This window comes from Panicum virgatum, chromosome 8K (genome assembly GCF_016808335.1).
Source record: "Panicum virgatum strain AP13 chromosome 8K, P.virgatum_v5, whole genome shotgun sequence".
Classification (NCBI taxonomy): domain Eukaryota; kingdom Viridiplantae; phylum Streptophyta; class Magnoliopsida; order Poales; family Poaceae; genus Panicum; species Panicum virgatum.
The window spans coordinates 8,053,243-8,075,272 of NC_053143.1; positions in this window are offsets into that span (position 1 = coordinate 8,053,243).

Sequence of the window (22,030 nt, forward strand, 5' to 3'; positions counted from 1 at the left end):
CGCTGATAGGGTTATTAGTGGCCTGGAGTCGACGCCAGAGTCTTGAACAGTTATTGTAATATCCTCTTGGCTTGCGAGTTCACTAGAGTACTTTTTACGTTCTGATGTATAGTACTTTTTTCCTTTTGGTTGATAGCCGGTTGGCTGATTGCCTTTTCATGAAGCTTGTCATCGGCTTGTCTTGAATCATTTTTCGAGTACCGTGGTAGTCGACTTGTTTGTCGTCTCGTGGATGAGTAGTTCCTTTGTAGGAAGTGGAGAGATAGTTCGAGTACTGTAGTAGTCGATTGTTCTTTACTCGAAGTCGGGTGCGTAGTAGTCGATGGATTGTCACCTCTTGGATGACTGAGTCTTTGTTTGAGATAGGGAAATTGTCCCATCCGAGAATCGAGTATTTAAGTAGTCGATCAATTGTCATCTCGTGGATGCAGAGATCCTTTTGGAAGATAGGGAGTTTGTCCCGTCCGAGAATCGAGTACCTAAGTAGTCGATGAATTGTCGTGTCATGGACGAAGAAATCCTTTTGGAGGATAGGGGGTTTGTCCCGTCCGAGAATCGAGTACCTATGTAGTTGATCAATTGTCGTCTCGTGGACGAAGAAATCATTTTGGAAGATAGGGAGCTTGTCCCGTCCGAGAACCGAGTACCGTAGTAGTCGATAATTTGTCGCCTCGTAGAGGAAGAGTTCCTCTTGGGAAATAGGGAGCTTGCCCCATCGAGTACCATAGTAGTCGATAATTTATCGCCTCATGGACGAAGAGTTCCTCTTGGGAAATAGGGAGCTTGCCCCATCGAGTACCGTAGTAGTCGATCAGTTGTCGCCTCATGGACGAAGAAATTCTTCTTGGGATATAGGGATCTTGTCCCGTCCGAAGATCGAGTACCGTAGTAGTCGATAATTTGTCACCTCATGGACGAAGAGTTCCTCTTGGGAAATAGGGATCTTGTCCCGTCCGAAGATCGAGTACCGTAGTAGTCGATAATTGTCGTCTCTTGGACGAGAAAATCCTCTTGGAAGATAGGGAACTTGTCCCCCCAAAGGTCGAGTACCGAAGTAGTCGACGAATTGTCACCTCATGGATGAATGATTCCTCTTGGGAAATAGGGAGCTTGCCCCCATCGAGTACCGTAGTAGTCGAATAAGTTATTGTCTCATGGATGAGGGAGTAGAGAACTCGTCTCTAGGGCCGTAGGCCCCGACTACTCGATTCGCCGTGCCTTTGACTTTGAGTGAACAAAGAAAGGTTGGTATTCGAGATAGTCGAAGGAGTTACCACCCCTTGGGAGGGGGAGCTCATGTATCTTTGGTTTTACTCCTGAAGGCAGAGAACTTGTCTCTAGGGCCGCAAGACACATGTCCCTTAGCCCCAGCTACCCGATTCGCCGTGTCTTTGACCTTAACTTAACAAGGAAAGGTTGGTATTTGGAGTAACTGATGGAGTATTGACTCCTAAAGAGGTAACCCCTTAGGAGGGGGGAGCTCATGTCTCCGGCAACGAAATCTTCTCTTTCATCCAAATTTGAAGCACTCGAATTCTTTATATTAGAATTTTGCTCGGGTGGATCCATTCTGGCCTTTATTGGGTGTAAGACCGGGGATCAGTTTGAGTATTTGTCTTCTGCCAACATGAGTTGTGAACTAAGTCAGAGTTCGGGCGAACCCATCCTAGCCTTTATTGGGTGTAAGACCGGGGTTAAGCCCAATAGATGACTCGAGTCAGAGCTCGGGCGAACCCATCCTTGCCTTTATTGGGTATAAGGCCGGGGGTAAGCCCTATAGATGACTCAGTTGCCAGTGCGAGTAGTTTTGATGTTGAGTCAGAGCTCGGGTGAACCCATCCTAGCCTTTATTGGGTATAAGACCGGGGGTAAGCCCAATGGATGACTCGATTGCCAGTATGAGTAGTTTTGATGTTGAGTCAAAGCTCAGGCAAACACATCCTAGCCTTTATTGGATATAAGACTGGGGGTAAGCCCAATAGATGACTCGAGTCAGAGCTCGGGTGAACCCATCCTAGACTTTATTGGGTATAAGACTGGGGGTAAGCCCCATAGATGACTCCATTACATAATTGCCCGTATTGGCTCTCTTCTTTGTTGTCTTTGTTGCCAGAAGCTGGAGGTGCTCCGAGTGCTTTGCGAAGGGTGATGCATTGGAAACTTGAGTGCTTTCCTTTGGGGTGCAGGAAGCATCTTGAGTGAATTTTCTGGTGAGTGGAATCGATCTTCGACTGCTTTGGTTGGGAGGGAGGTGCTGCTTTGTCACGGCGCCTCTTCCGCGAGTTGTACCCGCAGATATCGGGTATCCGATAGTTGGATGTCGGACTGTAAGCTTTGACTTCTTCATGATCTTCCCCTTTGTTGATGATGACTGTTTTGGCGTGCGACTGATGTTGATAACATTGTGTAAGTCGTTGTTGGAATAGTGAAAGGAGTGGCCGAGTTGTTGATGGTGCTCTGTCTTGTGAATCATCTTCGGGTTGTTGTCCAGATGGACAGTGACTGTGATTCCTGGTGGAGGTGAAGGAATTTCACAGCTAGTTGTTGTTGCTTCGTTCACCTCTGGTTCAGAAAGGAAATCATCATAGTCCAGGTCTTCTAATGCTGTGGAGTTAGCTTTTTGGTTCGTGGCGTCCGAGAGAAAGGCCATGAAAATTTCACGATTATGGCCGCGAATTTTCAGGTTGGTGTTGTCTTCCTTGAGCGGGAGACCCTGCTGGAATGGTAGTTCTTCGTCTTTCAAAAATTGCTGCCCCTCAGTTTGATCTAAGGACTGCGGTTCCATTTTTTGTAGTGAATGTAGAGGTCGACTCCTTGTCGGACTCAGTCTTCTTGTCCGAATCGGGTTGTGGCGCGAGTCGGTTTCCTTTGAGGACTTGGTCCGAATCTGGAGAGAGTCCGAGAGTGTGTCGAAGAAGGTCTTCATCGTATGGGAGGGTGTCTGCTGGGAACCATCTGTCTTCGATTCGAACTGAAAGTTCATTTATGAACTTATCGTATCTTTCCAAATTGCCCCTTTCCTTCGGAGAAAATAGCTAAGTTATGCGATGATTTTCTTGCGGGGTGGGGGATTCTGGAGTTTGGATGACATTGCACCAGCGACTCGTGTAGTCTTCGATTGAAACAGAGTCTTCTGCAGGGTGGGATTCAGACAGGTATCGGTCCAATTGAGTTGATGACTTTTTCTGCGAATCGTCCCACAGTTTCTTCACTTTGGATTGTTCCCAGAGATCTTCAAGCTTGTCGGGATTGGTTAAACCTTCTATAAATAAGTCGATGTCGTGTGACAATTTGGCTAGTTCCTCTTCAGAGATTGGTTCATCCAATTGTTCGAGATATTTGATGAAAGCTTGATCTTGTTCTAGTTCTGCTGAGTTGAGATCCCACTGGTTGGAGAATTCTTCGCGAGAAGTGTTGATGTTGAACTTGTCGTCTGCTAATTGAAGGCAGTGCTCGATCTTTTCATCGAAGTTATCAATGTTTGAAAAAGTGTCTTTCAACGGCTTCTTTTTGCGAGTAATTTTCTTGAAGCTGGTTTTTGACTTTTTCTTCCGAAGACTTGGTTCAGTGACGCGGGTGTAATTGGAAGGTGTGGTCTTTTCGTTCGTAGAAGTTGCTTGCTTGAAATCTTCTAGCAGTTTTTCCAAATCCTCTTCCAATTCGGAGAGTGTTTTGGCTTTGATTGCGTTGAATTCGGGTTTCGTCTGAGAATCCGACTTCCTCGAGTTGGTCGACGAAGCCATTGAGTTTGTGGCGTATTGCAGCTTCTGGAACTTATGGGGGGTCTCGATCGATTGAGCAGTTTTCGAATCTGCCAGTTCCGTCGGCGATGAAGATCCAAGAGCCGATGCGAAGGGAAGTGCCCTTTTCGAGCACAGGATTATCGTTGTGAGAAGCCATCGAATTCTTCTGATGATCGTTGGCAACAGGCCTCACAGTGGGTGCCAGCTGTCGGTGTTTTACCGTCAGGTTCTCCGAGGAGTATTGTTGGCGCTCCTTAAGTACCCACTTTATCCCTTGTTTATCCTTGATAATGGCATGAATTTAATATCAAAATCACTAACCGTCCTAACCCCGGCCTAATTATTGATCATTTTCACATATGCGCATATATTTTGGAGGAACTTCGTTTTTGCAGGTTTTTGGCCTATTTTGGAGCATGAAATGACGAGGCCCGTGATCGAGCGCTAACACGGAGAAAGACGAAGGCCAAAGCCCAAAGGAAGGACCAAAGCCCATGTTGATTCGAAGCCCATTCACGCACATCCATCCTCCAAGAGAGCCCAAAGGACCGAGCCCACGAAGATGAGATCAAGATACTACGGGATTAAGGAAATCAAATGAAGATTTAAGAAAGGATTCCCTATCCTATCCTTTCCTCGAAGATATCTCCAAGATAACGACGTCCAAAGGGGTGCAATCGTGAAGGACATAAACTCTAGAAGATGCGAGGAGTCTACACGTGAAAGATGAGACCGAGGCAAGCCCGAAAGGGGGTAGGCCGGCCGGCCCAGCCCGTTTTCGAGGCGGTTTGGCCTCCCCTTCGACCGGTGGCTTCCTCGGCTTATAAATAGCTCGCACCTTATTCAACTCGAATCATCCATCCACCCAGAACTCGACGAAAACCTAGGGCCAAGACCGGAGGGAGACGACGGCCGCCGCAAGTCTTCGAAGTTGTCTAGGAGATGGCTTAGGCCACCCCTAGCCGCCATGGCCTCCCTGTGTGGTTGTGCCATGGTGGAGTTCATGAGCCAGTTGGAGTCGTCAATGGTATGTACTCGGTGGTGACGATCCAAACGAATCTATTATGTGAGTAATGATAATCATGTCTTCCGAATCTATTAGCGATCATGTTCTCTCTTTCGATTTCGTTCTTTTCTTTGGGTTTGCTTCATCCTAGATCTATTATCGAGATAGATCGCTTAGCATGATCTTGTAGTCGTGGTCATCGACATCTTCGGATCGATTCATAAGAAGTCATTGTTATCATCAATATTCTGCTCAACCTCAGAAGCAAATAGCAGCATATTTTTGGATATTCAAAAGCTCCACGAAGTTCCCATCCCAACGAATCAAGAACCAAGTCAATCGGAGATTCCTACAAGCGGGTATGGCCAAAACATTGAAGGTTGTGCACTCTGGAAATTTCTGGACAGCACGCAGCGCCAAAAGTGAAACGGGCATAACTCCCTCGTTTGGACTCCGTTTAAAGCGAATGACCACTCGTTCGAAAGATAATTTCATAAACATTTCAATAGATCTATATTTTGGTATATGTTCTGTTGAGTATACAGGAGAGATTCCATGAAGAAGAGGAAGGAGCAACGTGATGAGAACAAGATAGAAAAGATGACGGTGACAACAATGAAGGGGAGCTTGGGCGATGTTTTCATCAAGCGTACATGATAAAATTCAGAGGCTTGGAGCAGAGGAAGAACCCCAATGACATTGGCAAATGAAGGCACAAGCGGTCGACCTTCGACAAACGAAGATGTTGCAAACAAACCACGACGGATTACAAGAGCGCAACATTCAACACATGGAGACGTGAGAAGAAAATCACGACGGACCACGAGGAGTGCATCAAGATGACATCTCACACAAAGTGCCATGACTCGAATGAGTATGAAAAAGCTTCGAGGCTAAGGTATATAGTGAATTCTCAAGCTTCTATTGGTTTTGTTGATAATCGTTAAAAATCTCATGCTCGAACCAATAGTCGGAATGAAAGTTTAAATTCTATGCCTTGTTCTTTTCATGATGATAGGCTAGAGTTTCTTGAGAAGGTTGATTTCATGCTTAAAGAACCTCTGCCTAATAATGAGCTCCGCGCTATGCAAGAAACACATGCTGCATTTAATTACACCATGCCTTGTTGATGAAATTTAATTGAGGATGTGATTATGTTGCATATGTTTACAAATAATTGCAAATCTCGATCTTGCTTTGCGCTTGGTCAAGCTCATGACCCTAAAAGAGCATATGTTGGGAGAAGCCCCGAATTTCACTAACCATGCAGGACATAAAACTCAAATGATGTGGAGGGAAACCGTGCCCAAAATTTTGAACACCATCATCAACATCTTCAAGTTTCAAGAACGGACGTCGCTAAGCCTCATCAATTTTGTGCACAAGTCCAGAGATTTACAATGCAAGAAAGTTGAATATTCAGGATCTCCATCAAGTCCTCGGTTCAACGCATCCATGATCGATACAATTGAAGACACACGGGAGGAGCTATGTCTCAAACATCGGAGATGGACGTGCTGAAATCAGCACGGGGCAGATTGCAGTGACGGGGAAAAAGGGGCATAACTCCCTCAATTGGAATGCGTTTTGGGCAAATGAAGACTTGTTGGAAAGAAGATTTCGTGCACCTTGCATTGGACCAATTGTTTGGCGCAATTCCCAATTTGGACAGAGAGGAAAATCCGTGAAAATAAAGGTAGCGATGAAGGACAACAAAGAAGGAGGTGACCATGATGTGAGAGACGATTGGGTAAGTTTTCCATTAAGCGTGATTGATCATGTCCAACATGGGAAGTGGAATAAGATCTGCATGGAACACCTTCACCTCTTGCATGAAGGACCATGGCTTCGCATCAATGAGAAGGTATGTAAGAAAGTGGAGCTCTATGACTCTAAATGAAGCGCTTTGCAGGAGGCAACCCGATCTTTTATTTTATATATATTAATATGACCGTCTACATTGCACTCTTTAATCGGAATATCAAGTAACATTGTACCATTGCTCTAACAAAAACCACAACTTCATGTTGTTCATTCTAAATGTTATTGAGGGAGCACTTTGTTATTTGATCTTGGGAAACTTGTAGACCTTTTTGTGTGCCTATTAGTGTTTAAAGTCTTTTTCTTTGTGTCCCTTTTAGAGAGATTTATGAAGCATTGCACCACCCTTTGATTCTAAACTTGTGGCTAGTTAACTTAGGCTAACTTTTTGTTTTGTTTTAGACCACCTCATTATGTCATATCATTTTATTCACCCACCCCGTGTTGCATTGCATACCATGTTGTTCGTCTCACCCTTGCATTGCATTGCATGTTGCATTTAAAAAAAACCTTTTCTAAAAACATTGACTAGCCTCGCTTTTGAGATCCTAAAACCCTTAGGAAAACCATTCATAGAGCAATCCCAAAACCACAGGGTATGTTTTTCATTCAAAAAAAAATCTAACTTTTGTTTCTCTCTAGTTTTTTTTGAAACCACCTTAGATAGAATTTCTATACCCAACACTCTCTCTCTTCAAAATTTTTGTTTTAAGCCAAAAATATAGGAAACCCATAAACCTACTTCTAAAACCTTGTTAGCTCGGTTGCTTGATCCTTTTTCGATAAATAAGCTTTTCATTGACAAAAGCCTCACTTCTTATGAAGTGTCGCGAAGGCTTTTTGTCACTCTTAGCAATTGTTTTTGAATAAACTAGTTGCAGAACAACATCGAAAGGTCCTTTCAACCTTGCTAACACTTGTTTTTGCTAATTTTGCATTTGCACTTTGCATCCATTCCATCGTTCATGCCCTCATTTTCCTAGCTTGGTCTCAATCTTATTGATGTATGCTTTCCTATCCATGTAATACTTATCATGATAGCATTTATCTTTTGCAATCTTGTGTAAACATGGTGTTTAAACTTGTTTGCGGACCTCCATCTTTAAGCTCTTTTGACCAAGATAGCAATCCACTTTCCTCTCATTTGCATTTACACTAGCACACACGTACACTCACTAGTTTCGCTAAGCTAGCTATGCCACAATTTGGGATCTTAGGAATGGTAGGTTTGTTGGCATTTGTTACTACTCCCAACCATCACCTTAGGGGTAGATTGTGCACTTGAATTGTTTTGCAGGCATGACAAAGCGTTCCCATGAATTCGTGATCAAAGAAGAAATCAAATTCGTCAACATCTCCAAAGTTCGAAAGCAAGCCCCGCTGTTTTCATCAGATTTTGCACATGGACAGAGATGTACAAGGAAGAAAAATTTGATATTCAGAAGCTCCATTAAATTCCCGTTCCAACGCATCCAAGATCAATGAATTTTAAGACCCGTACAAGGAGATATGGCAAAAACTTTGGACGCTGCGCGTTCTGAAATTCGGAACAGATTGTAGAGCTGGGATAAAATGGACACAACTCTCTTGTCCGGAATCAATTTTGGGCGAATAAGAACTCATTGGAAAGGAAAATTCGTGCACTTCGCAATGGAGCAATATTTCAGTACAGGTTATGTTCTGGAAATTGAAAGAAAAATTCGTGAAGATGAGGCAGCAATGGGACAACGAGGAATTGAAGGAGGCGACGACGATGAGAAGCAAAGATTGGGACCATGACTTAGTACAAGAAGAAATTGAAGAAAATTGAGGCAACAAAGGTGAAGAAACATTGAAGATGATATTCATACACATGAGGGAAGGACTTCAAGAATTGCAAGATGGTCCATCTTCTCCTTCTACGCCTAGCATCATGCTAAGCATGGGGGACGATTTTTTGGACAAGGAAGTAATATCTCATGGAGTAAGATAATCACAGTTGCCACAAGATGCTCATGATTCTTCTTCCATGCTTAGCACAATGCTTAAGTATGGGGGAGGCCGCGCTACACTTCATTACGAGCATCGAGAAGGACGGTAATTCTTCCTCAACTCTCTCTTTTTCTAAATGCTTGTACATATATGCCTTCAACCATAGATGGAACCTTTGTATATCTCTCCCTATAATAACATGGCTACTAGGAGTACAACCTAGATTTGTTTTTGTTTTCAATAAGTGTACAACCACCATCACCTTGAGCTCACCACGATGATATTCTTATATGACTCTTGCGTATGGAAAAGTGATGAAAGTTGGTGCTTTGTTTTACCTACGCTATGTTGTATATGACTTGACCATTTGCTCTCAATTAAATGGAATTAAAATGATTAAATACTGGCTCTTTTATTTGTGGAGGTTAAATGACTAAATTCTAAACCCACATATTCTATGTTGCTCTTTGATTTAAGTCTACCGATGACCTTACACCTTGTGTTGTTTAATTTGAAAACTTAATTCCTATGCTATCTACATTTGTGAATCTCTTGCAAAGTTCTACCTACCAAAGCCTATACATACATATTCTTTCATGATGAAACCTTTAGATTGCAAACTTATATTTTGATGAGTTGGATTAAGATTGATTTCTTTGGTATGAGACTAAGAAGCTGGTCATTCCGTTTTTTTGTGTAACCTTCTTTCTGCTAGCCTATTTATCCATGCATTGTGAGTTTCTACTTCAGGAATTTTGCAAACCTCGCTGGATATCCACCCTAAACCAAAAATATCTTTTTATGATTACCTCCTTGACCAGAACCCAATTTGAGTATGGATTATCATTTCGACGGAATCAAAAGAATCAAGGGCACCATATAAAGAAAAATTTTGGGAGACAAGGCTCCCCGGAGATTCAAGCAGTTCTACGAAGAAGAAGGTGAATTTGAGATACTTACCCTAACTAGTTGGTTCTCCCACTATTCATACTCGAGGACGAGCATTCGTTCAAGCATGGGGGGATGGCTGGGTAAGTATTCTATGCTATCAAAAGTTCTAAGGAGCAAAAAGAAAGAGAAAAATAGAAAAATGAAAAAAAGGGAGAAAAGGAAAGAAAAAAAAAGAGAAGAATAAAATGCTCCTTAGCTCTTTTTGGCTTCATTAATTTTCCACGTTACTTTGAAGAACTATTCCATACTCAAATCTTCCAACCATGTGCAATCCGATAACGAGAACTTCATTTGTGTCTCGGGATCATCCATTTGCCACTTGCACATGTCCACCTATCTAAATGTGTGTGTTTCATCTTTCTCCCTCTCCAACATTATTTTCCAATGGCCTTTTTGACTAGTCTCAGTAAATCCAATAGATCTCTCTCTTAGTTTGACAATATTTCAGATATAATGTTTTGCTAGGATTGTTTTTACCTACCAAGCTCCACATAAGCCTTCCACTTTTACATATGAGTAGAATAGGTTGAAGACAATCTAATGTAGGCTTGAGCGACTTGATGAGATGAGTATTTCCATGATCTTTTGCAATAGAACCTCACTTATGTTTGATATGCATTCTTTTGAAAACTCTTCACGATGAAACAAGGTAAAGGTTTGAAGTTCGCTTAAGTTTGAGAGCATTGCATTTATCTATTATTGTGGCTTGTTCTTTAATTGCTAGTCTATCTTCCATAATGAAAAAGTAGCCGGTCACAACATGAACTTAAATGCTAAATACTTGAGAGAGCAATATGTCTTGTTATGTATGACTAAGTGCAGAGAGGACATTGAGGGGCAACGCCGATTTCTTTATAAGCAAAGCTCCTGGACTTACTCGAGGACGAGCAAGGTTTAAGCATGGGGGGAATGTTGGCGCTCCTTAAGTACCCACTTTATCCCTTGTTTATCCTTGATAATGGCATGAATTTAATATCAAAATCACTAACCGTCCTAACCCCGGCCTAATTATTGGTCATTTTCACATATGCACATATATTTTGGAGGAACTTCGTTTTTGCAGGTTTTTGGCCTATTTTGGAGCATGAAATGACGAGGCCCGTGATCGAGCGCTAACACGGAGAAAGACGAAGGCCAAAGCCCAAAGGAAGGACCAAAGCCCATGTTGATTCGAAACCCATTCACGCACATCCATCCTCCAAGAGAGCCCAAAGGACCGAGCCCACGAAGATGAGATCAAGATACTTCGGGATTAAGCAAAGCAAATGAAGATTTAAGGAAGGATTCCCGATCCTATCCTTTCCTCGAAGATATCTCCAAGATAACGACGTCCAAAGGGGTGCAATCGTGAAGGACATAAACGTGAAAGATGAGACCGAGGCGAGCCCGAAAGGGGGTAGGCCGGCCGGCCTAGGCCCATGGGGCCGGCCGGCCCAGCCCGTTTTCGAGGCGGTTTGGCCTCCCCTTCGACCGGTGGCTTCCTCGGCTTATAAATAGCTCGCACCTTATTCAACTCGAAGCATCCATCCACCCAGAACTCGTCGAAAACCTAGGGCCAAGACCGGAGGGAGACGACGGCCGCCGCAAGTCTTCAAAGTTGTCTAGGAGATGGCTTAGGCCACCCCTAGCCGCCATGGCCTCCCTGCGTGGTTGTGCCATGGTGGAGTTCATGAGCTAGTTGGAGTCGTCAATGGTATGTACTCGGTGGTGACGATCCAAACGAATCTATTATGTGAGTAATGATAATCATGTCTTCCGAATCTATTAGCGATCATGTTCACTCTTTCGATTTCGTTCTTTTCTTTGGGTTTGCTTCATCCTAGATCTATTATCGAGATAGATCGCTTAGCATGATCTTGTAGTCATGGTGGCTAGAGGTTCATGGCGGAACTACCAAAGGGGGTTCAACTTGCTTCAGGGTATTTCGTTCAAAAGGGGGGCGTCGTGACAGGCCGTCTCCATAGAGTAGGTGGAGTATCGAGGGATCGGATTGGAGATTTTGAGTTTAAAGATGCTTTTGATTGAGATGCATGATTTATTTGCTCGTTAGCTTGAACTACAACTAGATGACGATAGGCCTAGTCATGTCTTTGGTTTTACTATGATTAAGCCAATGTTCATGGATGAGATCAACCTTTACACATCACTCATATTTGTCAATGGTTTACCCTTTATATGCAATCAATGCTTCATGTTAGGATAGATCCGTTAGATTAGATGGAAAACCTTAGGTAGTTCTTTGTCGATCCACGGATTGATAAATCTTGGGGGAATACTCTAAGAGAAAAGCTACACGAACCGTGTGCTTGCGGTATAGAAACCGAGGTGCTAAGGAGTGTCAACAGGTATCCTGAGGAGAGTGGTTATGAGTAGGGACTCGCCGAGATCAGAACGCGATGGTGTAAGGAACACAAGGATTTAGATAGGTTCGGGCCGCCGGAGCGTAATACCCTACATCCTGTGTGGTGGTTTATATTCCCTCTGGTCTTGTTTGATGTTTTGGAGGGGTCCCTGCTCGCCCTTATATAGTCTGGGGGAACAGGGTTATATGGAAACTCCTAGCCGAGTACGTTCAGAGTCCTACTTCGAGTGGGTCGGGTAGTTTCCTTATACTTAGGCTAGTCCTACTATTGTACGAGTAGTTACAGTAGAGGTAGGGCGTACCCATGCAGTACTCCCTACTCTAGTATGTTCCATGCCTGTGAGCAGTCTTGCTGCCCCAGGTCTGACACCGTTCTCGGTGACAGGTAAAGCAACAGCAATTTGTGCAAGTTGAGTTTCGATCATTTTATTGAAACTTGATTGATTTTTAAGCATTGAAGACAAAGTTTCAAGCTTTACATTTAAACTTTCTAGGGTTTTATCATTGGCCAAGAGCTTTTTATTTATATTTTCGTTAATTTTAACTTGGCCAAGCACAAGTTCTCTTAAGAGAGGTTGGTTCGAATTGAAAGAAGAATTGTAATTGTTACCTCCCGGAAATGGTGAACGTGGCTGGTTCCACCCCTGGCCTCCTTGTTGTGGATGATACCCGTTGTTGTTCTTGTTGTTGTTGTTGTTGTTGTTGTTGTTGAGGTAGGCGTAGTCTTCACGGGTCTCGGGGCAGTAGTTCCCTGAGTGTCCATCATTGCCACAAACTTCGCATGTGAAGTGCGAACCCATGGTGTATACGGGAGCACGTGTCTGTTGTTTGCTCCCTTCCTCCATCTTCTTGATGAGGAGGTCCAGTTTGGCGGCAATCATATCCGTCTCCTTGACGGTATGCATGCCCTTTGTGCAGGGCTGGAGTCGTTCATCACTCCACCCCTGATTGGAGACCATTTTCTCGACCAATTCTTTTGCTTTAGCGATGGTCAAGTCGAGAAAAGCTCCTCGAGCAGCGACATCAATATTGGCTCTTGATGTTGTTGTGAGCTCGTTGTAGAAGCTTTGTAGGACGAGCCACTCGTCCATGCCATGGTGGGGACAGGGCAGAATGTATTCCTGCATCCTTTCCCAAGCTTCTGGCATGGAGCATTTATCTCAGGTGTCGATGTCCTTTTCCTTGTAAAACCACTATTTTGCCTTTCCCAGTAGGGTGAAGGAAAACAAACGAAGCTTGATAACATCGGCGGTGACACCCCGTGTCACTACGGTGTTGCAGAGCTCCAGAAAGTTCTGTAGATGTGCATTAGCATCCTAATTCGGCTTGTCACAGAATGGGCTAGCCTACACCATGTTGATGAGGCTGGATTTGAGTTCAAAGTTCACATCCCCAAAATTGATGTTGGGTCCAGTAGCTACATTGGCAGCGGAGGGGACGGAGAACTCGCGGAGAGTCTTCTCAGCCATAGCCTCAAGAATGAGTGGTGCTTCCGAAATGGGTTCCTGTGCTAGAAGAATAGCGAGAGGAGGAACGACGCGAGGTCGTTCCCATCTCATGAGCTTCTCTATATTGTCTGTGTAGTTTTTCGGCAGGGAGAAACTGGTCTTACACTACCCCTGTCTTTTTTTAAAATAAAAAATAAAAGAAGACATAAAGTGACATTAGCCTGAAAGAGAAATGACTATATGTTGAGTTCAAAGCCTGGATTAATATCAGTACAATAACTTTGTTCACATGCCATCCCCGCCAACGGCACCAGAAATGCTTATTGGCATTTCTTAAGTCGCTAACAGGTTTTTGTGTTCCCGGCAACGGCCTCAGAAATGCTTGTTGGCTTTTCTTAGTGTAATTGCTAGAAAAGAGGGCGCCAACCCATTCTAGCAACTGCACCAGAGGAATGCCCACTCTCGTGGTATAGTTTATACGATTACAGAAGGATCCGCAAGTGCATGGATATACCATTGTAGCATTTCACCCGGAGAGTAAGGGTATCGTTATTTATATTTTCCCAAAGGATGGCAGTGGCAAAGGTATTGTACTTAACATTAATCATGACATTGTGCCTCAAGCAATAGGCAGAGCTCTGATAGGGGTAAGCCAAGATAAAGAATAAGCAAGGGTAATGTGACACAGCACACAACCACACCCAAGGAGAAAGGAATAAAAGAGAGAAAGAACAAAAGAAAGACTAATCTATCCTATGTTAAGTCAGCTGGAGCTTGGGCCTAGGTTAGGTGTCCTAGTGCTTCTATCCAAAGCTGAAGTTATGTTGCGACATGGTTAGTGCTGCAGGAGCCAGGAAAATTGGATAGCGGGGAGAAGGTCCCACACTGGAGTACATCCAGTCCCGTTACCTCTTTGTATGAACTCCTACACCGAATCCGAACGTCGGGGAATACGCTAAACACAACACTGCTATTACGCCGGACGGACAGGGCTGTCACCACTTGCCGTCTACCTCAGTCACACCGTGAAGCACGGTCATATCCGAAGGATCCCGCATACCCGAGCACCACACTTATGTATGAAGTCACTACCCTATGTATGAAGTAAAACGCTAGAGCAAGCCTGAAAGCACAACAAACCTCTATTCGTACCCGGATCATCTGGCCTAACCAAACCCGTAGCACAACTCATGAACGAACTAAGCATGAATTGACAAACTATCAAGATAGTAAAACAACCATGGCACAACTCTATATTATGAATAAGAAGCTGACAAGTCGAATACAAAGCCATACCAGGAGCCGAGGATTGCTCAACGACCCGAGGATGACTTGCTTCACTAAAGAAGAACTAGCCTAACTCCACTACCTTGCTAAGAGAACAAGAGAGAGAGAGAGAGAGAGCCTCCTTGGAGAAATGGAATGAGAGGGGTGTGTGTGTTGGGGAGGGTGAGAGGCCCTATTTATAGCTCTAGAGGGCGGTTCCCGTCAAGTGCACATATGGAAGGTGATCAGGAGGCATGGTAGCTACTCTTCCTCGAAATGCACCTAGACGGGACGCTGTCCAAGTTCGGCCGACCCTAGGGTTTGGCCGACCCCACCTGGCCGCCGCTCGTCCTTATCTTCTTCTGGCAGGCTGACGTGTGGGCCCTGATCTCTTTCCTTGTATGCATTTTGCGTGGCGCTCCCATTTGCTCTGCCAGATGGGCCCTCCCTGTAAGTGTGTGACGCCGGACGAGATATTCTGCGTAGTTGTGTGGTGTCTGCTGCGTGTTTTCATCTTATTCCGCTCTTGCTCATCTAAAATGTATAAAACTCGAAAACAACTGTGGAGCAAGTTTAGTGATACAAATATGCGAGTAAGGTGTATAGTTTTCCTTTATTATTGAGTCTAGTTTACGGTCAAATTTGGCCCTTAACGACCATTCTTGCTGGGTTTGCTTGATTTGCAACCCCAAAAAGAAAGTCAGCTCTCGCATCATGCTCATTTCGAATTCCCTGCTCATAAGATCTGCAAACTTGGATACAAGTGCATGAGATGAGCCACCAAAAATAATGTCATCCACGTAAATCTGAACCAAAAGAGTGTCACTACCTTGCTTGAGGAGAAACAATGTTTTATCAACAGAGACCATTTTAAAACCTTTTCCAAGAAAAAAGTTTTTCAACCGCACATACCAGGCTCTAGGGGTTTATTTAAAACTGTACAAAGCTTTTTGAAGTTAATAAACATGGTTTGGAAACTCGGGATCCTCGAAACCTGGGGTTTGCCTAACATAGACCTCCTCCTCTATATACCATTCAGAAAAGAACTTTTAACGTCCATTTGAAACAGCTTAAAATCCTTCGAGGCAGCAAAGGCAAGAAGGATCCTAATGGCTTCTAGACGAGCTATAGGGGCAAATGTCACTTCATAATCTATACCCTCTTTCTGGCAAAACTCTTGGGCTATCAACCTAATTTTGTTTCTAAATACTTCCCCATCCTCACCCTACTTGTTTTTAAAGACCCACTTGGTTCCTATGGGGTGGTAGTCTAGAGGAGGTGGTACCAAAATCCAAACTTGGTTTCTTTCAAAATTTTCAAGCTCCGCATGCATGGCATTAACCTAGTTGGGATCAGACAAAGCGTGTCCAATATCTCGGGGCTCCAAAGAAGCAACAAAAACAGAATGAGCGAAATGAGAGACATTATAAGACCTGGACTGTGTGACTCGCTGGTTGATGTCACCAAACATTTTTTGAGGTGGATGACGATGCTGAATGTGTCACGGTGCCTCCCTTGTCGAAGTCACTATCAGAACCGAGGTGGTGGGACTGCTCACAGACATGGAATATTCTAGAGTAAGAGATAGTACATGGACTTACCTTACCTCTACTGTAACTACTCGTACAGCAGTAGGACTAGTTGATGTACAAGGAAACTACTCGACCTAGTCGGAGTAGGACTCTAGTAGTACTCGGCTAGGACTCTCCATGTAACCCTGTCCCCCCAGACTATATAAGGGCGGGCAGGGACCCCTCCAAAGCAATCGAACCACACCTAAGGCAATACAAGCAACCACACAGGACGTAGGGTATTACGCTCCGACGGCCTGAACTTGTCTAAATCTTTGTGTTTCTTGCACCATCGAGTTCTGATCTCGGCGAGTCCCTGCCTAAAATTAATCTCCTCGGGGTATACCTTGGAGAGCTTGCCGATTAAACACCGACAGCTGGCGCTCCAGGTAGGGGGCTTCACCAACGATCATTGGAAGAATTCGATGGCATCTTTCGACGACTCGATGGCGCCTCCCAAAGGCACCGTCTTTTACGTCGGCTCCTGGGTTTTCGTTGTTGATGGCTTGGGTGGCTTTGATAGTCATCTAATTGGACCCAGCATGCCGGACACTTCAGAAGCTGCACGGCAACAAGAAATCGACAACTTCGTCGACCAACTCGACGAGATCCCTCTCCCAATCCATGTCAACGAAGTTCGAAATCAACCCAATTTCAAAGTAACTATTTTCGAATTGGAAGAGGATTTAGACAGTCTTTTGGAAACTTCCAGGCAAGAAGCCATCGTCAATCGAGAGGCTCTAATGCTTGATCTTTCTCAAGATACTTCCCAATACTACACAGCTTCGACACAGACAATTGAGAATTATCTCAAACACTTGATGTCAATCCCTCACCTGCCAGTCGACAATTCTGAACTATTCAACGGAATTGACCATGTCTCTGGCAGCATTCAAGAGTGCATCAGTCTTGCAGAGTCAGCTCTTCGCAACAAACAATCAAGTTTCAGTCATGAGAAAATTAATTCTCACACAGAGCGCTCGGGTGACATCTTCTCTGGACTCGATCGCATCGACGATAAAATAGCCAATTGCATTAAACTAGCTGAAGACATACTCATACCGGTCAAACCAAACGATCAGCAATATCCAGAGTTCGTCAACCCATGGGCATCAGACTCATTGGACTTGGATCAAGAAAAATCATTCCTTGAGTCAATTGTGGAAGACGAGCTCGCCGACCGGCCAGATGACATGGACTTGTTCATGCAAGCATTATCAAATTCCGATGAACTCGAAGAATTGAGGGAACAATCTGAAGCAAAGAAGCCATGCGATGAGTTGAAAACTCTAAATCGACTAGATAAATACCTAATCGATTCCCACCCAATAGATGACTCCACTTCAATCGACAACTACATGAGTCGGTAGTGCAATGTTATCCATCAAGCCTCACCCGACGATCAAGCAACGCCAGCAATGGAAGAACGCATGCAACCACTACTTTCTCCCAAAGAGCTCGAGAATCTGGATAAATTTAATAACTTCATGAATGAATTCACCATTCAAGTTGAGGGGGGATGGCCTCTTCCAGATAGACTTCCTTATGATGAAGAACTTCTTCGCCATACTCTCGGATTATCCTCCCAGGAGTTTCTTCAAGGCTTAAACACCGATTCCTACTGCAAATTGAAAAGGAATCAAGGAATTAACACCATAAGGAAGGAGACTACGAAAAGGAATCAAAGTACAGAAGAATCAGCATCCGGATCGAGGAAGAAAAGAGAACCTGATTACATCTCCATACCAAACTGGCCTTTTAAGAGGCCCGCATCCACAACAAAAAGAGACAGCAAACCCAATCTACCAAATCGACAAGTTTTAGAAGACGAAGAACTTCCGTTCCAACAAGGGACACCACTCCACGAACAAGTCGACGACCAGAAAATCGATTCATCACATCGCAAAGGTTTTCATGGCTATCATCTCGGAACTAGAAGACCACAAGGATGATCATACAGAATGAGTAGATCTCGATGATTACAACTCCAGTGATTATGATGAATTCCTATCTGACGCAGAAGTAGTTGACACGGCTACATTCAACTATGAGATTCCACCACCACCACCAGGAGTCACAGTAACCGTACACATGGATGATGAGCACAAAAGGATCCGCAATCAGAAAAGAGGCATAAGGTGTCGCCTCGCAACAGAGCATCATCAGCAGCTTGGCGACTCCTTCGACTACTCCAATAGTGATCTTCGAAACTTTATCAACATCGGGCGTGATGCACACACAGTTATCATAAACAGAAGGAAAGAACGTGAAGAAGCTAAAGCATACAGTCCAACCTCCAACTATTGCCTACCCAACAATTGCGAGTGCAGTTCGCACAAAAGACGCAATGTCAGTCTAGTGCCTCCTCCACCATCCAAGCAATCAAAGATAGATACCACTCATCGTAGACTCCACGCCCAATGTTTCCTACATCCTAAAGCAAAGCACTCAAGCTTCCAATGCATCAACCTCCGCAAAGCTCTAGGAGCACCTCTGCCTCCCACTGATGATGGCACAAGATAAAAAGAAGGAACTGATGACACAGAGATATACCAAGTATCTACCAAAAAATAGTCGGTTGGGTCAACCCAATTCAGGGTCCACCCCCGGTCTGCCTGTAAGGTAGATTAGGATGGGTCAACCCGAATTAGGGTCAACCCCCGAACTATTCCTTTCATCAAGATAGAGTACTTCTTGTAACCTCTTAGTCAGTTGGGTCAAAGCAGCTCAGGGTCAACCCCCGGTCTCTCCGCATGAAAGGCTAGGATGGGTCAACCCGAGTTAGCTTCAACCCCCGAACAATATCAGAATTATGCGGGGTTCATATAATCAACAAGTGTTTCACACCTTTTTGGAGGAAATTATAAGAAAAAGGATCGTTGTCAAACTACTCGATTGTACTACAGAGCGCTACACTCTACGGAGTCTAGTGAAATCAAGTAGGCAATCTAATCTACTCGATTGTACTACAGAGCGCTACACTCTACGGAGTCTAGTGAAATCAAGTAGGCAATTTTATCTACTTAATTGTACTACAGAGCGCTCCACTCTACGGAGTTTAGTGAAATCAAGTAGGCAATTTCATCTACTTAATTGTACTACAGAGCGCTACACTCTACGGAGTCTAGTGAAATCAAGTAGGCAATCTAAACTACTCGATTGTACTACAGAGCGCTACACTCTACGGAGTCTAGTGAAATCAAGTAGCCAATTTTCTATATTTAATTGTACTGCAGAAACACTACATCTTTTAGAGGGTTAGTGAAATCAAGCAGACAAGTTTAAGATAAAACAATTACACTATCAGAGTGCTCAACCTTTCGTCGATTAAGTGAAATAAGGATAAGTGATCATTCGATTACTTCGGTACTCGATATCAGCAAAAAATGGCACTGAGTCAACATCAAAATTAACTCAGGCTAGCTACTCGACAACTCTACATTCGTTCTCGCAAGAGTTCACATCAAAGAGATAAGTCGAGCATCTGATATATATCACATGTTTCTTGCAAATTACTTCTAACAAGTCACATGCAGGACAAACATGTATACAACCAAAAAGAATATTACAAGTTAATGTTCAAGCCTCTCCATCTGAGGGCTGCTCCAAAACACTAATAACTTTATCAGCGATGGGTTTCATCTCTTCGACATATTCAGAGAATTTCTCCTCTGAACAGCCATCTGCTAACACATCGCCAATAAGGGACAAGTTTGCTGCAGGCAAGAAAGACTTCACCAGACCTAAGGCATGAGCTAAATATTGCCTAGTGGTCTCGGAAACAAAACTGGAAATCCTCTGGGGAGCTTCACAAAGATGCTCCACCAAAGTCTTATCACCAGGATTGCCTTCCTCGACCATCTCGACGACTACTTGTGCTGCGGCCTCAAGATCGGCTACTTGCTTGGCCTTCAAATCACGACCAGCTGCCAGGTCCTTGATCTGTTGCATGCACTCGACAAGTTGCTTGTTTGAGTCATCCTGGATCCTGGCCGCCTTCTCCAGAGCATCTGTGTGACGGTACATAATATTCTTTAGATCAGTCACTAGTTCATCTCTTTTTACTAACAAGCTTTTGAGCTCTGTATGAGTATGAGATGATTATAAGTATCAACGGAAAACAAAGCAAGGAGGTATCAACTACTATGGTATCAAGGGGAGTGAAGTTACCTTTCTTCTCCTTGGCCAAATTTTTGTTCCTCTCCTGCAGTTTGTTTCTCCTCTCTTCGAGGGCAGCCTTGTCTTTCCCCAGAGCGTCAACTCTGGACTGCAGGTGATCGACTTCCTTCCGGTGCTCTGCCTTCAGCTCCTCCAGAGCCTTTTCGAGAGCCGCGACCCTCTGAAGCTGTTGCTCCTGATCAGAGGAAAGCTGCAGGCTCTCACCGGCTCATTGAAGACACTGGGCCTGACCGGCAACTTGTTTGGCCAGCTCCTGTCAAAGCTAAACTGTCACAAAACTACTCGATGATGCAGATAAGTACTCGAGTTTATGATCACTTACACTCAAAACACTCTGGTTCTCCAAAATTTCCTTTCCAAGGAAATCTGCCCTGTCTGCCGACTTCTCTGCTCCTTTTAGCAGCTCATCTTGTTTTAGCTGGTCAGCATTCAGGGCAGCCGGCGAAGTTCATCTCAGATCCTCTGGTTGAGCATCTGACAAAACAATGGAGTCAATAACAGACGAAGACAACAAGTCGTTAAAGCAAAAGGGCAACACTTACCAACAACACCAGAGGCAGCTTTATCTGCTGCAACTTTTTTCTCTTTCTCTGCTGGAGTCACCATCGACTGCTCAGCGGAAGCTCCCTCGACCCTCGAATTTTGGCGATCTTCATTAACCGAAGAGTCGGGCAGCAATTGGGTAATGTCATCAAGAGATTGGAAAATAGGATCTTTGTCCATATCTTCAATCCCAAAGTCCACGGGCTTGCTGCATAATAAAAGCACTCGAAAATCAATACCCAGATCAAAATCAAAGACAAAAGGCATAAATTACTAACAGGGTGGACTTCTTGATTGACAGTTTCTTCGGGTTTACAAGCTTCGGGACAGTAACTAGTCCCAAAGAGCCCTGCTCCTTACCAGATCCCGCCATGGCACTCCCGCTCGGCACGGATTGAGCGGACGCGGACGGCCTGGCAGCGGAGCTGCACGTCCGCTTCTCAGATGGGGAGCGGGGCCTAAAACAAAATTGAATCAGCAAAACCAGCAGCAAAAAGCTTGGACATCAGAAGCAGCAATTTATACTCACTTGTCGCTGCTATCAAGTGATGCAGCCTTCCGCTTCCGAGTCGCCAGTGATTCGACTGCGGGCTCGTCCCCGCTCCATAGCGATTGATGGACACAGTCTGGCTCCCGGAAGGACCTGTTCATCCAATAACAGTATATTGATCAAGACCGATTTCAAAATTCAACCAAAGAAAACAACACGATAAAGCATTCAAATGCACACTTGAATCAGTTTGTGCTTCGGGCAAAACTTCGGGAAGTGGAGGCCTACTCTAATATTTTTCGGGATCAATCTGCACGAAGAATACCATATCAACTCGACTACCGGCCAACAAAGTAATCGATATTTACTAAAGTCGACTACTCGAAAAGTACCTCCCGAGGACGTTTGCCAGCTTTGAAAGTCCCTCCAATCATGGCCTCACCGACTACATTCTTTAGCAGTAGCTCCATTCGACACTTCACATCAGCATGGGAAATCTTGAATTGGGTATAACGAGTGGGGTCCGTTTCTCCAATAAACTGGAACCCCAAATGTACCCGATGTTGCAGCGGCTTGATTCTCCGAAGCGACCAATGCACTACTACGGAGGCTCCGCTATCTGATGATTCTTCTTCAACAAGTTTATCTCTCCAAGGAGAAAATTAACTTGATCTACGTT